Below are 18,278 nucleotides of genomic sequence, written 5' to 3'. Positions count from 1 at the left end.
ACACAGTCTCAAAATGTCATCCAGTGTTATAACGCATAAATAAAGTTTGTTGAATTGGGCATACAGAAGAACTCATTCAACTTATGCAGCTAAGTGGGAACAAAAATTCAGTATGAATTCCCTGCATTCGCTTGACAGGTTTCGCTTGCGGTAGGCGCGTCCACATCTAAGCCAGGGCCTCCAAAGCGAGTGGTAAATCTGGATATGTTAACATTAGGAGTCATTAATCAAATAACACGGCAGGAACTCATTTTGCAGAAAAGGTTGATTGAAAGGCTTAGTTTAAATAAAAGGTAGGTAAGCATGAAAGAAAAGTAAAGTGGAGAAGAGTAGAAAATGGCAGGTGACAAATATATGGCCTTGATTTAACAATTTTTAGGTTAAGGAAATACGTCTACTTAGAACAAGTAGTGGCCGCAGTTACGGACCACGAGAATGATACCCCTGTCACACCGGTAGTTTCAATGCCCATTGAGTCGATCGACGTCGAACTCAATAGAGATCGGCCAGTGCCACACGGCGGTTTTCAATGACCATTGAACTCGATGGACATCGACCCAGTGGAGGTTAGCGAATGGCCATTAGAATCTCAATAGCCATCGAGAAAACGTCGCACTCACCATACGTTGAAAAACAACACATAAAAACTCGAAATAAACTATTATAAATTTTTCATTTAATGGCAAAATTTTAGAAGCATTAGCAAGTTCACAAACGTATTTTTCGGCAGTCAAAATGGCAGCCCCAACGAACGATTTGCGGTCAGCAGCAGTCAGAAGAAAACAAGCCGACGTCTTGTCAAGTGTCTAAGAACGTTGGTTCTTGTTGTGCGGCGTCTCGGCGACATTTGCGACTATTTGCGACAACCGAGACGCAAAACTGCCCCACAAGTTGTGCAACAACAGTAGCTATGAGCACGACAAAGACGGTAACTGATCTATGGCAGCTCCGCCGGAGAAAAATGAATGCTTCTTAAGTGAAGTGCCCATCGCTGCCCACCGTCGACCCGCCATCACTGTCCCTAGATTGTGCCAAACTGGGAAGCATTCGAACAGCTTTCTCCGAACAAACTTTAAATTCAAAGTAGCACGTACTCCAACATTCGACACGTTTTACTAAGCTTCGTCTTTTTTTTCTCCGATGTTGCCTCCCCAAGCGCCATCTGTCAGATCGAAACCTCACTACCCACTGAATAATAATAATATTAATTGTTTTTTGGGGGGGAAAGGAAATGGCACAGTATCTGTCTCATATATCGTTGGACACCAGAACCGCGCCGTAAGGGAAGGGATAAGGGAGGGAGTGAAAGAAGAAAGGAAGAAAGGGGTGCCGTAGTGGAGGGCTCCGGTATAATTTCGACCACCTGGGGATCTTTAACGTGCACTGACATCGCACAGCACACGGGCGCCTTAGCGTTTTTCCTCCATAAAAACGCTGCCGCCGCGGTCGGGTTCGAACCAGGGAACTCCGGATCAGTATCACTACCCACTGAATGATAACTGAATTTTGCCGTGTGGCAGCGGTGCATGTGGATAGCCCTCGGAAATTTCGATGGCCATTGACTCAGTGAGGATTGAGATTGCCCAATACAATATCACTAGAAGAATATTAACGCATCTGGCTGATGCTCTCAGATCGTGAATGACAATTTACTAATATTCCTCAAGAATAAAGTACATAGCAGCTGTATCTTACCGGTAGTCACCTATGTGGCTGAAATGAGGAGGCTAACGAAAAGGGTTCAATTTAAATTGTGGACAACGCAGCGAGCTAAGGAAATATACATATGTCTTAACATTAGGAGAGAAGAAGAGTGCAAAGTTGAGTCATAGAACAAACACGAGTTAATGACAAGTGGAGATCAACAAGAAAATGGGTTTGGGCAGGGCATGTAATGCAAAGGCGGGTGGTCGTTAAGGGTAATGGACTGAATTCTGAGCAAGCATAGCAGGAGGCGCGGCAAAACGTTTGGTGGGTGGATGAGATTAAGAAGTTTACTGTGATAAGGTGGCTGTGACTGGAACAGGGCGACTTTAATTGGACCGATATAGAACATGCATTTGTCCTGTAGTGGGTGTAATCAGGCTGATCATGATGATGATGATGAGGGCAGCGACATATGTGTCTCATTTGCTTGAAATGCCGGGGGAAAAAAAAACCTAGCGCCTAAGTACCACATTTTTGCTTCCTGAATACTAGCTAACTGTCAAACAAATCAATCATTATGTTTCAATCTTTCGCTAATAGGCCCCCTTGGTGTTCCGTGTCCTTTTACAAGCTTGCATATACAGTTCGACGAAAAGCATGTTGGCGGGAGAAAAAGTTTTGAAAAAAACTGATGACCTTCTGAGCTATCATGATCAGTAAACTGCCTCATAATACTTGTTGCACCGACTTTCAGTTGTAATGCAAGACTGAGGTACGGATACAGACCCAATTTGATGTCTTTTTACGGAACCTATGGCACAACTGTATACCTGCAAAAGTAGTGGTCTAAATGGCCTGAAAGTTGTGATTCAATTTTTGAAGACATTCTCAGCGCAAATTTACCTTTTTGCGAGTACACATCTGTCACATGCATTGAGCTTGCACCTTATAAAGGGACAATACAGGAGCAAGCTTCTATGCGCAAGTGTTCAGACACTGCTGCCTCTGTCTCAAATAAATCCCCAGTTCCATAAAATACACACAGAAGTCAAAATAACTCTCTTTTGTATTCCAAAAAGGTAGACAAAGCTGGCGCAACCATTTCCTCTGTGATAGAGCTAGGTATACAAAACCCGGCAAATAACCTGACAACAACCACAGGGTGCTTTGCTGTAAGTTCTATACGTTACACTGAACTGCGTTTGGGACCAAAGTGCCGAGCGACACGCTGTAGCTGAGGCTGCACTGCGCTCAAATTAGTTAACGAAATACAATGTCCGACGGCAGAGGAAGTGACTTAAGGCAGTGATATTCTGAACACTGCATTACACAGGGTGTTTCACCTAAGACTTTACACAATTTTTAAAAACAGGCTTTTGAATTAATAGAGCGCTTTTTGCGGCATTGCATTGTCAGCGGCGTAGTACGTCATAATACAGCTAAAACGTGCTATCTAGGATGCTAGTTAACTAATATTAAATAGTCAACTTTTTAGCTATTACGTTAAGCTCTTTAATTAATGAGAGGCGTGTTGCCAACCGTAAATAATACCGTTATCCGTTCTTAGAACTTCAAAAATGTGGTTAGCCTCGGCTCTGTGGCCCAACAAAGTGTGGCTATTTCGACGAGTTATGTCCACTGGAGAGGTTGCTTTGCCTGCAAGCTGCTCGAAAGCGCATGTATTTTGGTGCTATGTAACCAATATTAGTTGGGCCACAGTGCCGTGAGTTAGCGCGTTTTCGAAATACTAAAAACAGATATCGATATTACTTACGGTGCGCTACACGCCTCTCAGTAATCAAGGAGCCTAATTCAGCAATAGTTAGAAAGTTTACATTTTAATATTAGTTAACCAACCTGCTAGTTAGCATGTCTTAGCTGTTTCCGATGCGCTACACCGACCGCTGACATTGCTATGCCGAGGAAAAAAGCCTATTTTTAAAAATTGAGTACAGCCTTTGGTGAAATACTCTGTATATACGGGAAAACGCTGACAAAACGCAGTAGACAAGGCCTATAGCCTCTTGACGTCCGCAGAATGCACAATGCGTTAGACCGTCTCCTCAATCTCTTGAATCACTCGCATGTTCCCAACCTGCAGGACATCAGCTCGAACCGGTTGCGCCAGGCGGGATTCTGCATGTTCCTGGTTCGCAAGTGCGTTTCCCTCACCTGGCCCTCGCTGGCCGCCCAGTTGCTGCTGAGCAAGACAGACAGCGTGCCGGTCCTGGAGAGCCTCTACAGTAGCTTGCAGCAGATCGCCGAGGTAAAGGAGCACGGCTGCAATGCTACTCGGAAAGGGTTGTTGGCAGTGCGAAGAGGCCATGAGGCACGCGCGATGGCCAAACAGTATATATAGCCACAACACGCAATAGCAGAGAAGCGCTGTCTTCCTGCGCTCCGTCGTATCTTCCGGGTTGCTTCTTGTCCCCACAATGTACAGGGGTGATCGCACTTAGCGGGAGCACTTTTGCGCGTAGTCGCTCACGCTCCGCCAGCTGTCACATACCCAATTACGAAAAAAAAAACATTTTTTAGCGGGAAACAGTTTATGAACGCTTTTCATATATTGTACGATTTCAGTTTAACAATCACAGACCAGCACAGATCCAGAGACCACCCGAAGGCGCAGTCTTGCATTTCTTTTGAAAGCGTTCCCCATTCGTTTTCCATGGCGGTCTTAACTGCTCGATGCGGTCGCTGGAAACACTTTCAGAGAAAGATCTTGCTACACATCAGAAGAATATACCATGACCTTCAATATTTCCATAACAGTATCTTAAAATGTTTCAACAGTCAAAATTTTTTTCCGAGAATGTTGGACATGGCACATCGCATGGAAAATGCGACGATTTACAGATACAGGCATCAGAAATCGCGCCAGTGCTCCAGCTAAGCGTTGAGTCAGCAGCCGGTACGGCGGTAGTGACTACGCGCCAGTGTTTGATCCATCCTGTACCGCGTAGCGCGCTTACCCGCGCCACTTGGAGTGCTATAGAGAGAGGCGGGCTAGTTGGTGGCTAGTTGTAGAATGCGCCTTGAAACCGCGCAAAAAGACAAGGGTCGGCGGTCCTGTTGGTTTCTTCCTCGTCCCTTGTCTTTTTGCGCGGTTTCAAGATGCATTCTACCACTTGAGGGCTGTGCGGGAATATTCGAATGACAGGCTGCTGATAGAACGCTGGGTTACCCGACGATTTTCCCGCCACTCGATGAAGCTCGCTGAGATGTGAAATTACCTGCTTCCTGGTCGACACTGCCATGTACTCAACGAGAGCGGTCAGCGCTGCCCACCTTTTTTAAAAAACAGGGTACCGCAAATAGTATACCAGTGCTTTGCAGAACTTTACGCTGGGTTAAGCGTTTCTCTTCGCTTTCGCCTTACACAGCAGCGGTAGGGGACAACGGACAGCAGCATATGCTAATAGGGCAAATGGAGGCTAGCTCGTTTATGGCTCTGCAAAAAAAAAAAAAAATCACGCCAGTCTGTTTGAAAAAAAAAAGTCAGACGCAAAGGAACCACAGGACAGGCGCATGCTCTCTGCTCGGTCCTCTATGTTTACCTTCTCTTTTTGTGACCAGTATAGCGCAGGCAGCTCATGGTTCGACATAGCGTCGAGACGGAGCGTTGCCTTGAAAGCTTAGATGTGACCAATAGCTTGCATGTAATGAGGCTATTGCATGCCGTCTACAGGTATAACATGAGTAAGTGTAGTATGTAGGGACCATTTACTCTATGTCCTTTGTTTATCTCTGCTAGCACCAGGTGGTACCACTGTTAGCAACGCGATTCGCATCAAGTGTGCTATGGGAGATGCATAATCCAGCGCGGCAGTTAGTACGATATTCGATGTTATCGGTTTTTCAGGCCTCTATCACGAAAGTTCACTTTCGAGTGTGACCGGGAGCAATCGCGGTCCTTAACCCGACGTCCACCGGGTGCACTTACTACTATCGCCACCACGGAGTGGTTTACAGTTAGTTGGGCACAGGTTTGCGCAATAAGGGATAAGCGCGTAAAAACAGAAGCACCATAGTCAATTTCAGTGGCCAGGTACACTGCCTAGAATCAGCACTGGCAATCTTTCTTTTCAATCTAAGAAACGCTGCATGATAGAAATAAAGTTACGGAACTATAACGACGGTTGAAACATTCTTGTTCGACTTAAAACCAAGGGAAGCTGCAAATCCACCGAACCCATTCTCAGAAGAAGAGTCGGCTTCGCAATGGACCCTCGCATTTTTTTTTCCTCCGGGCAGGCGTCGAACGTGCTCGCCTGGATAGAGGAGCCAGCGCGTGCACAGGCGGCGAGCGTCATCAGCAACGTGACGCTGTCCGTGGTGACCACGGCGCTGACCGCAGGCTCCCGGGCAAATTACACCGGCCCCATCCCGCCGCTCCGAGAGTCGGACCGAGAATTCATCCACACCTATGTGCGCGCCAGACGCCATCAATGCGACGTACGCTCGCCACGCGCATTTTATGGCTCCGGTCACTCCGGTATACAAGTAACACTTGTCGCTGGGATAGTTGGTACATTCTTCTATGTACAAACGTTAGCGCAAAATAAGACACATTCACAAGAAAGGTGGACAAGGCAACGCGCTACTGACAACTGATTTTTATTGAAAGAAACACATTTTATATAGGTTCACCGTCACACCACCTATCAGCGCTCGGGAGGGGGGGGGGGGGGGGGGGGTTATAGGACGTTTCCGCTGGATTGGTGCTATACATACCGCGGGACTGTGGCGGTAGTGGTGTTAGAAGGTGTTTTTTGTCTATTGTAACGCAAAACGTTAAGAGACCGGAAGCGGGCAGAGTGGGTGAGGGAACAAACGCGGGGTAATGACATCCTAGCCGAAATCAAGAGGAAGAATTGGGCTTGGGCAGGGCATGTGATGCGAAAGCAAGATAACCGCTGGTCCTTAAGGGCTCATCCACACTTGAGAGTCGCAGAGGTCGCGCGACCAGCAGTCGCCTGCGACTACACCGCAGTTCGACAACACCGATGTTCACACTTCCATGGGCGACCTGCGGGTCGCCTTCTCGTTCGATTCTCCTTTGAAATGAGAACTCTTGGGAATGACGCCGTTCGCGCGCTTTTGAGAGTTTCGTCTGCTTTGGCCCCGTCTCGTGCGCTCGCGCTTGGCCCTCGAAAGCGCTCTGGTCCCTCGATATTAGCGATGTGCTGCGACGACCTGAGCGAAGAGGAAGATATAGCGGCAATGTGCACCGCGGCCGTACAAGCGGCCTGCCAGCCAGCCCGGATGCCAGGCGCTTGCGTCAGAAAAATGCGCTAGTATGTTTGTTCGCGTTCATACCATGCTCTGGGAAGTCACAATTCAAAAATGAATCAGTTTCGAGGGTCGTTGGTCAATACCGAGCTGCTGGATACAAGCAAATTTCTTCTCATAGCCGCTTTGCTGCTGTTGCCCAAAGCGGCTGGATCGCCTGGCGTCTGCTTTCTCCGCTGCTGAAGGCGTCGCGGAAATCGAACATATTTTTATATTATCATAAGACAGGATTCACAATAAAGCCGTAACGAAATTAGCATCTTGGTTGCAGCGCTGGTCAGTTCCGAAACGCCCTCAGCTGCGGCATCGATGTGAAACCGGCTAGGCTTAGCGACGACTACGGCAGCCAAGGGGCAGATAGCGCAGTTCATCGCTTGGCGCACCCGCGAACGGCGTCGTTGCCGAAAGCTCGGCTCGCTCGCTGATTGGTTCAACGCTTTGTGATTCGCAGTCGCGAGGCTGCAAAATCGAGCAGAGAGCTACTATCCCGCGACTGTCGCTTTTCGACCAACGCGACCGTTTGCGACTGTCGCTTTTCGACCAAAACAGTCGCGCGACCTCTGCGACTCTCAAGTGTGAATGAGCGCTCGGGGTAACGGAGTGGATTCCAAGAGAAGGCAAGCGTAGCAGGGAGCGGCAGATGGTTAGGTACGCGGATGAGATTAGGAAGTTTGCTGGCATAAGGTGGGCGCAGCTGGCAAAGAACAGGGTTGATTGAAGAGATGTGGGAGAGACCTTTGCCCTGCAGTGGTAGTAGAGGCTGATGATAATGATGATGGTGATGATGACGAACGCAAAACTGAATCACATCTTCATAATGACCTGGTCACTTAACGGAGAAAAAAAGATTGGAGGGGATACTTAGCTCCGCCTTAAGGGTGTAGCGCGATAGAGTAGTGGTGTTTAATTCCCATACTTTACATTCGTCCAACCCTGGGAGTTCTCATACTCTTCCTGGCGCAGTGGTGCAGCAGTTAAGCGATGTGTCACTGCCCTGCGATGGCAGGGGCTCCCAGGGCTGGGCCTTGTGTGGCCCCAGGTTACTCTTCTCGAGCGACCAATCATTAACTGCCACCTGCCACTATGGGCAGTTTGCTCACTATCCGGCGGGTAGGTTGTGATGACGCAGCCAGGTTACATGAGCTATGTGGCCTCAATAACACTTCTGTTGAGCCTAGTTGGTGCATGGTAAAGCAGTGTGGAAAAATGTATATCTATGCGTTGGTGTGAAAAGAACAAAATAGTTGTTATTGGTGCGCCAGTCCTTGTGTTTCTTGTGTGTATGCGCTTCGTCGAATGTTTTGCACACATCGTTCATCTGTTCCACTATGTGGCCTACCTGCCCCTTAGGTTTCTCTCTGGGCACCGCATGCCAGAGCCATGCTTGAGATTTTTTGCTCACAACATAAACGCCGGGTTTTCTCTGTAACGGGGCCTTTACGGCGACAGCGTTAAAACTACGATATAGTGCGATCTTCGTCTAACCTCACCTATAAGGTCTCTGATTAAAGCAACCTTGGGATTGAAATTGCTAACACTTGGAGGCAAGGAGCCTACGGTATATCTACAGCATACGTAGTTAGAGCTTTGCACGCGTAGTGCGCATCACGCGCAACTTGCAGAAGATGTAGCATGTGTACTTTCGCGATACAGAAGCTGCTGTGTTGCCAGCGAAACAGAGGACACTGCTTTAGGAACAGGTAAGCTTCGTGGTGGCTCTTATCCTATGCTAGCAAAAGATTGATCTTAGCTTGCAACAGCTTACCTCGGTTTTTAACGCGTTTGCCAAAAAAATTGATATAGATCTAGTGAGTATTATGGTCAGTGTCACAGCGGGCGGAGGGTCTACTTGCAATTATTAAGGTGTTCACGGTAAAAGGACAAAGGGCGTTATCACCGACGTCCCAGTGGCGGAAACTTCGTGGTGCATTTTGCACGGCGATAGCTGCAAGCATATCTAGTGGGCTTATCGTTACCTGCTCTGGTTAGCACTGCTAACGCTCGAGTGCAATAAATGTGGAAAAGGCATGTCCTATCGGGCTGCCACCGTTTTCATGAAAGCACATTTAGGACATTTAAGGATCGAGAATTCTTCTTCAGGGTATGTGTGGAAGGAATGAGAGTTTTTAACAAAAGGTATACCTAAAGATTTGTGTCCATTTTTCCTGTTACTTCGGTTTCATTTACGTACAGGGTGAATGCGCTCTGTAAGCCACGTTTGGGCGATAACATAACAGGCGCTGTTTTCTGTGTCTGCCCATGTAGCTAATTTATTTATTGTAAATTGCACTTCTGTCTCGCATGTTGATATATTAGATGACTTTCAGGGTACTTGAAGATCGTCATCATAGAGTGAATACGTAATTAGTTGTGGAATTATTTTGGCTACTGAATTCTTTTTCACGACAAAAAGTGTTGTGCTTAAATTACACCCCTGAGGTACCCCATTTTCCTGAACGAAGTTCCTGGAGAAGGCTGAGCCTAGGAGCACATGACAGGAAAGGTTAGATGGGAAGTCATTTTATTCGGTTCAACACCCTGCCACGGATGCCTAGGCCCCTAGGTCGCGCAGGATCACGAACCTCCAGGTTGTGTCATGTGCCTTTTTCATTTCTGGAGGCTGTGCGCTAAAAAAGACGTTCACAGGAAAAAGGAGACAACAGGAAAGAAGCGCTTATTCGTCTTTTTTAGTGCACAGCCTCCAGAAATGAATATGTACCAACTAGCCCGTCAGAAAGTCTTACTAAGTGCTTTTTTCAGACCGTAAAAGACCTAAAGATGAGTCTGTCTCTTTATAAAAGCCTCTCGCACAGAATTTTCAAGGCGAACTAGATGGTCGGTTGTCGAGTGCGCCTTAATAAATCACATTGATGATCGTCGAGAAGTTCGCCAGAAGTCAAGCACAGAAATCAGCCTGATATTCTGAACGCTTTCAAAATACTTGGCATGGCAGCTGGTAAGGGTTCTTGATCTATAACTACTAGATGATGTTGGCTGTTTTCCAGGTTTCAGAAATGGCACAACTGCATTTTTCAAAGCTGCCTGTATTATTTGTTAAATAATTTCAAAAGTGCTTCTGCAGACGGTTGAGGAAGATGCACCAGCATTTCTTAATGTATTTCATCGGGGGTCGGGTGAAGTCTCTTTCCCTCAAGATAGAATTCTTTCTTGGATTGTAATTAAAGTGTTCTGGAGTTCGTTTGTGCTACCGTTTGTGGGACTAATATGATTCTAATCTTTTTTTTTGTATTTTAAGAACGATTCTGTGCAATGTGAAAAACTGGAAATGGTTTAGAAATGTTCACTTAAAGGGACGCTGAGGAGAACTCTATCATTTTTTTTTGTTAGGAAAATCTGATAGTTCGGCATTTCATGGCTTTATTGCCGCTTGTCCGGGCGCGAAAGATGCATTTATTTCAAAGAAATTTGGATTCGAAGATGAAAAAGTTTTTCCCGCCGCTGTGATTCACTCAGGGAACTCTTATGACGCCACGGCAACTCTTATGACGTCTCAGAACGGAGTGACGTGAAACGTGACGTAAACGCAGACTCCGTGATTTCTGACGGCTAGCGGTGCGGTGCGCAACCTTCCTTTGCCAGCATCAGAGATCCGTGGTTTCTATGAACTTAGGAAAATTCCTCCAAGGTGGCGCCTCTTGTCCTAGGAAGTCATCACGCTTGTACTTGCGAGATTGGCCTGTGGCGGCGACACCTGTATTTTGGTTCTTGCTATTTTCTACATTACAAGAGATTTGTTTTCAGTAAGAGTGGCGTTTTTGTAATCAGGAGCTGCTATTCTATCGATACAAGCCAACTTCAATTTCTCCTCAGTGTCCCTTTAAGAAGGTTCCTTCTTCCTCTGTGGTTGTTTACCAAGGCTGTAAGAAACGCAATTGTGATAGGGAATAATCTGCGAACTTACTCTTTCATATTTTGTGGTATTGAACTGTTCATGTACGATAGGTACCTTTCCCATGGCGTTTTCTCTGCATTGCAACGAAGATGTCATGCTTATGCTCTCGCCCATTTTAAAATATATAAGGTTTTCGTGCGTTCGATACCTACGAGAAGTTCCCCAGGCTTTGTGTCTTTTTTGCTTCTCTGCATTCTTTGTTATGCCAAGCTTAGAGGTTTTGTCGCAGCACTTCCGAAGACTGAGAAATAGCTAGGCGTGCCGCAGTAATTATGCAGGTTGTGAACATTTCGTTGAATTTAGCGACACTAATCCTCTGGAAAAATTACCTCCAGAGTGCCTTTACCCGAAACAGCGCCCGGTAACCTATGTTGAGCTTCCAAATACATGTTTTTTTATGATTGACGCTAATGATAATAAGCTGATTAGCACAGGCAGACAGCCGCTTCCTTAGGCGTTGTCGAGAACAACCCATTTAATATGCATAAAAAGAGACGGTGAAAGAATAAATAAGTTTGTGCTGCTCATTTTTCTTGAGCTTAAGAAGCAGTATGTGTTTTTCACTGTATTGAGGAGGCAGATATTACTGCGTAGAACAAGATCTTCTAAAATACTATTCTCATATCAGTTCGAGCACGTTCCCAAGAACTAGAGTGGACATTAGAATCCCTAACTATCAGATATGCTCTTGTAGATGTTCTAAAAGTGGTTATAAGTCAGGAATGCAACTGTTTGTTGTGGCTCAAGATATGTAGAAAATATTGAGTGTTTTATAATGAAGGACGACAACGTCAACAGTTTAACATTTGATTTAAACGTGACTTTATGGATTACAACACCAGTCTGTATGACATTAGCAACGCCCCCAGAATCTCCGTCACACCGAGAGACTTTATGCTTCTTTAATTTTTTTTTCCTCTTTAGAACCTAAGTTTTTTTTCCGTAGGCATAAATCCACAGGGGAAAGTAAGCTCAAAAGATTGTCACATCGCAGCAGTCGACGACAGATCCACTTGATAAGGAGCACCATGTTAGATGGGTTTTGGGGGTATAGTAAAAACCTATGCTCTAGGTTTTGAGTGTCCCGTTATTGAGGTGTTCTATTTGTTTTTTAGCTCAAGAGAGCTGTCCCATGGCGGCAGAGGAGGCGAGCTCATTATCACGGAGTCTGAACAAGGTTACCACTGGCCATTTTTGTAACTTTGTAGCCTTAGCCCAAGGCACTTGTCACAAGTATTTCAACAATGAATGGGGAGATTATTCTACCGGATTTTTCTGTTTTCGATGTATTGCATAGAACTTTGGGAAATTTTGCTTGTTCTTAAGGGGGAACTAAAGAGTTACATTGGCCCGCCCTGTATTAAGAGAGCGATCATTCGATGAAACAGGTGGAACCACAGAATGCGTCTCTTTTTTTGCGCTGCCAGCCACCCACATGGAGATCAACGAAGGGACAGGGCAGGAACTTGAAAGCTCTGCCCACGCCTGCTGTTCACCTTAACTATAAACAAATGTGGCGTAACCCAGGGTAGTTAGCCACACAAGGTTAACCCTAGCCGTTAGTAAAAAAGGAAAAGCCAAGAAGGAAGAAGCGAGGAGGACACGGGAGAGCTGTGAGAAAGTAATGAGAAAGTGAAAGAGGGGAAAGCAAAAGGCGACTGCCATTTTCCCCAGGGCGGGTCAGCCCGGAGGTGCCGTCTGTGAGACCAGGGTGCCAAAGTGGTGTCTTGTTTCCGTCAAGCGGCCTTAAAGCTCCAAACACTCGGCATCGGCTCTGCCACCAGGATACCATTTTCCCCGGACACGGCTGAGCGTGGGCGCTCGAGTCCATGGTGGCGCACTCCTCACCAACATCTCCCTGCGGGGATGCCCCCGCGAATAAAACAGTTATGAGTGCTAAGTACAGTGCACTCTAATAAAAAGCTGGCAGTTCGCAACGTACGGACGCAGTAGCGCACAAAGCGCATTAAAGGATTAAGTTGAAACACTTCAATTAAATCGGACGATGAGACACCACATGAGTGGAGCCACATATGAAGAAAGAATCTGGGACATGCGAATATTGAAAAAGATTGAAACAAAACAGAAGGCGCCGCTGTGCTTGGAATGACCCATGACATGCAGGCCCCTGCAGTCGGGAGCAAGGGGAAACTAATATTCTGCCAAATAAATAAATAACACTATTGAATAAAGTTTTTTTTTCACTGTAAATTGCATAAATAACATACACGAATGGAGACTGTGGAGTCGTATGCGTATATCAGTAATAACGGACACTCCTTGGGCCACAAAACATTTGCTACGTCATCTGCTCCCGCCTCTTCCAGAGGTGATGGGGCTTTCGTCTGCATGACGTCATCGCATGGCTGCCTGACTTTATTCATTTAAATGCGCGATGTAACGTATTCGTGCCGGGGCCTATGACGATAAAATAACATTATCCACCCCACCTCTAAACCATGACCATGATCCCCTTACACGTACAAAACCTCCACGACACTCCCTTGCAACGTCCCCTCGATAGCTACTGCTAAAACCAGTGTAACTTGAAAGCCCTTTGAAATCTCTTTTCCTTGAACTCTTCAGGTTGCGCTGCGAAGCCCTCCGAGCATGGCCCAGCTGATCATGTACGACCTGGAAGAAGCGGGCCACGTGTCCTTTGCCTACGCCCTGAATTCGGTGGTGGTGCCCACGATGTGGCAACTCGTGCCCTTCCTGTACACCACCGGGGTGCCGGACCAGTACAACTACGGCGCCGTCGGATCGCTGTTGGCCGCGAGACTCGTCGACGCCCTGCTAGCCGAGGGCGATGGCGGCAAGGGTGCCTGGTACCCGGCCACCAAGGACAAGGGGGAAAAAATTGTCGAGTGCCTTGTCGCCCGCCATCACCGTCAGGGCTTCGGCAGGAAGGTAAGGATGCCCCTCAAGCGGGATGCACTTCAGTCGGATGAGAGTTTAACCTCTCGAGGTACCGCTAGGTTTTTCTCTCTTAGAATTTCTTGCACTCACCCGGGGACCTTATACAGGCTTCAATAAAGTCAATTAGGTCTGCAACGTAAAACAGCCAGCAACTGTTGATTGTTTGCAGGCTTGTGCAGAAACTTAATACGAAGTGCCGCAAAGGTAATACCGGGATTTGTTAGACGACTATATTCGAGAGAATGGACGAATCAAATTTTTTTTATAAGGTGAACATGACTTTGGAAACGCTGGAAATATATTAATGCGGGGATAAAATCTGTCTACACGAGTTTGTCGAAAGGCGTGTTCCGAATTAAACTCACTGTATTTTTAGAACTATCGTTCAGTTCGCTTGCGAATATCAAAAATTGCCTTAGTCGAGGTATTAATACTGCTTAATTCGTCTCGAACAAATTATGTATGCTTAGCTCGAGGACCCTGTCGGGAAACGCTGGGAGTTCGCAGTGCACAAAGGGGCGTACGGTCATTGTCTGTAGAAACGCGATAAAGACAATGCAAAAATGAGATTTCGGGTGAAGGATAATGAATAATAGCACACTTGATCATCACTTCTAAGCTTCGAAGACCATTGCTTGGAAGTTTAAAAGAACCCAGTCTGCTTGCCATCTACGGGTGCTAAGATTTTTTGTTCTCTTGTGGACGTCTGAGTTATCCTGCTCGCGCTTCATTTTACGCTGATGGTACATAGTGTTTGAAAGGGATAAGAATAGCATCGCCTGGCCAGTACGTGCCTGAACCGCCACTATTTCGGGCTAATCCAGAAAATGCAGAATCTGCATTTCAACGTGGGGATATATTATTTTCCTGGTTCAACGGAAACTAAAGGGAAACAAGTAAGCAAGCAAGACGGGTAGATTATTCCTCGGCAACAGTATACCAATATTTTCTCTGCGCAGAAAAGTGGCTGCTTTGCGGAGAAAATGAAACAACAGAAATTCCGGAAACACTTGCATATTCACGCCGCCTGTGGAAATGAGCACTGTTATATTATTTCTATTATGCATTTGCAAAAAGCCCTCTAACCAGTCAGAGGCGCCACTTACAGAGACCGGAAACACGGCCGGAAACGGAAAACCAAGTGTCAGCAGATTAGTGGTCATGGCGGCAAGGCTTGCTGGCCGTTTCAACCGCCGACCGCTAACATATCAGTCAATAGCCGGACTTAGTATACCCCTTTAGCGTCCTTTTAATTTGCCGAAAAGATATTCGTTAACAAACTATATGGCACTACGGAAGAACGCTAGACGATAGTGATTGGGTGGGTAGGGGTCAACTTAGTGCTGTTCATAACATCCCAAGGGTGTCGAAATTACTCCGAAGACCTCCACTATGGCGCCTTTCTTTTTCTTTCTTCTTTTACTCTCCCCTTTTCCCTTCACTTACGGTGCGGTCCGGGTGTCCACCGAGATAAGTGAGACAGTTACTGCGTCATTTCCTTTCCTCAAAAACCAATTTTCCAATTTTCATCAGTTGCAAACGAGCGTATGATGCCTCGATGACGGCGTCACAATTCTAGCGTGGAGGCGCCAGGGGTGCGACCAACGGAGACATAGTTTCGGGACCTATTCTATGGACATTTACAATTTATTTATATGTTTATACCTTGCTATTTTCCGTTATTTCATCAAGTTCTTCAACCCCATTAGGGATTGGCAGTACTGTACTTGCAATAAATAAAGAAACAAAAGCTTGAAAAATTTCTACTCGAGATTCGTGTTTGCTGCATGGTAGCAGTATCGACAGTCTCGTACCCCAAGAGGCAAAACTTATTCTTGAAGTGGCATTGCCATGACGAAACACTCGGCCTCTGCCACATTACTGCGCTCAATGCAACACCCATGGTAACGGCGGCGCTGCCACGATGGCATGCCGGTATGCGCTACGAGACCTGCTCCAGGCGAAGCATTATCGCCTTTGTTGCTTATCAATGCCGACGTTTCCAACTTGCTGGCATCCAAGTACGTTGTTCTGGAAAGAAGAGATGTCGGCGCCCAAAGAATACTTCCTATTGTCACTTCATTCACGTCACCATAAGTGGACACATCACAGTGGTGTGGTAAACTACATCCTACCACGTCGATGCAGCTTACGCCAGATGTCTTTTACCGTACTAGTGGCGAAACTGCGCTTCAAACCCCGGTTATTCCTCATGCTCCTTCGGCTGCCTCTTGCAACCCACCTTCATGTAAAAACGGCCTTCCAAAACACCTGAGTCAGTATTAGACGCGTGAGGCCATTAGTTACCTATGTAAGGCGGTAATTGTAGGCTGCAACAAAAAGAAATGGAACCCGATTCACGCCAGAGGATACAATTTTGTTATCGAAACTTGCCGCGAAAGAAACTATGCGCTTGGTGATATGTTGATTTGCGAGAGTTTTACCCTCGGTTACAATTTGTTTGTTAACACATGCTCTTCTAGAAAAAGTCCCAGATATCTGAATATTTAAAACATAGCTGCAAACTTCAGGTAACTTCCAAGAGTTCAAATCGAACTTTGCGGAACCAAGGAAAGTACTTGCGCATCCGACAGCGTTCCAGCTTATGAGGTACATAGGACAGAAAGCTCGTAGGTCATGACGTGCGCACTAATTGAGCGTTTTAATGAACCCCGTCAAACGAATGATAGTTCTCTTACGTAGCCGAGGTTTTCATTACCATGATTTGTTGAACGCTTTCTCGAGACACGTTAATATATTTGTGTGAGGTGAAACAGCTTAAAAAAAGTAGGGAAGTTGGCAATTCTTAAAAAAGCTGTAAATTGGTACCGGGTGTAGAACATGAAGCAGCCAGGGCACTGGATTTATACATAGATAAATACGTATATAACAGGAGCGGGATGGTGCAGACATTGTGCTAGAGAAACCTGCCACCGTGTATATGCGGTGCTTCCCGACTTCAAGCGTGCCTAAAGCATATGAATACTCTAATACGATACTATTCTATTCTAAAGGGGCTGGTAAATACAAAGAATTACGGAGGGCGCTTAAGGCTACTTACGTGCTTTAAATTCGAAAGTATTGCTTTTTTTCTTTCCTTGTCAATATTTAAATATTTCTATTTTTATCTTCCTAATGGCGCACCTACTCATTACGATACAGCTGTAAGGCAACACACATATTAGGTTCGCCTTTGTTCGCAATGAAGCAACGCGATTTTCTGGCCTATTGGTTGCGTGCTTGACCCAAAATTTCCAAGTCGTTGGTTTGATGTCCCGCCCTTCGGAAGAAATTTTATTATTATCTGATACCACGGTGACCCCGTATGGGGTTCTCGTGGCCACTTTTGCGGTCAACAAAGCGGGGTTTCGTTGCTGATGAACCATATAATGTTTTGGCATGCAAGTATTATTGACCAATTAGCTTATTGTCTCTTGTTTACGAGGTGTGTGCTAAGCTAACCGCTAACACGTGCAATGAGAGGAACTTCAGACGTCCATCTACGAGAGCAACAGGCTGGTTTTCGGAAGTGACACTGGATGAAAAATAGATATCTAGAATATAGCCAACCCTTTCAGCAGGTTTCATATATTACAGGAAGAAATATATATTAGTCTATTCGTCGTTTATAGCACTAAACATGGAATGCGTTGCACGAAAGGCGCACCGCATCCACGGCGGCTTATCGATAGTAGAAGCAGCACACCTGTATTGGCATTGTCGTTTGGCTGCTGAACGTGCCCCTCCTACTGTAATTTGAGTTAAGTACCGTTCAAGGCGCACTAGCTTCTTTCACGACATCAGGAGCGTCCGCGTTCAGCCACTTCGTTTACTGCGAAAGCAGTACCGGTGCAACATTGCGAAAATTCCTGCACTGTCTGTGTGAAGCCCCGCAAGAGTTTAGCCTCCACCATTCCACAAGCAGCATCCAGCATGCGTCTCCTCACCGCAGCCCTCCAAGCTAGGAGACTGCCCCCATACACATCTACCGCCACCCTCACTGCATCTGCCCATCCCAACTTTATCGTCCATAAGTGCCATCGATAACCAACGCATCTAACTCTACCCTCCAGAAGCAACCACCAACCTCCAACTCAATTACCTGCACCCTGCACAAGGCCTCCAACATATAAAAGCCCATGCAGCATGGGACGAAAACATTTACAGACGATTTCGATATGTGAAGTGTGCTGCGCATGTTTCCGAAATTTTTTACTTCAGTAGTCGGCGAGTTTAAATAGCGTTCTGTGTTATGGCTGCGCAATAGGTCCTGGCCCAACATAGTACGCTAGAGTGAGTTGATAAAAAACGAGGAGATGAGCAGCAAAGCGTTGAGCGTACTGAATGCTGCTTCGTCACCGCTCCCAGGTGAAGAAAGCAGACGGATGGCTCCTGGTCCTATTAGGTGCCTATTAGGAAAGATGGCGCCTATTAGGAAAGTCACGCGGCGCAGGTGTTACTCCCATACGACATGGTGTCGCCACCGAATATAGAATTACTTTTG

Source organism: Amblyomma americanum, chromosome 4 (assembly GCF_052857255.1).
Source record: "Amblyomma americanum isolate KBUSLIRL-KWMA chromosome 4, ASM5285725v1, whole genome shotgun sequence".
Lineage (NCBI taxonomy): Eukaryota > Metazoa > Arthropoda > Arachnida > Ixodida > Ixodidae > Amblyomma > Amblyomma americanum.
This window is presented reverse-complemented; position numbering follows the sequence as displayed.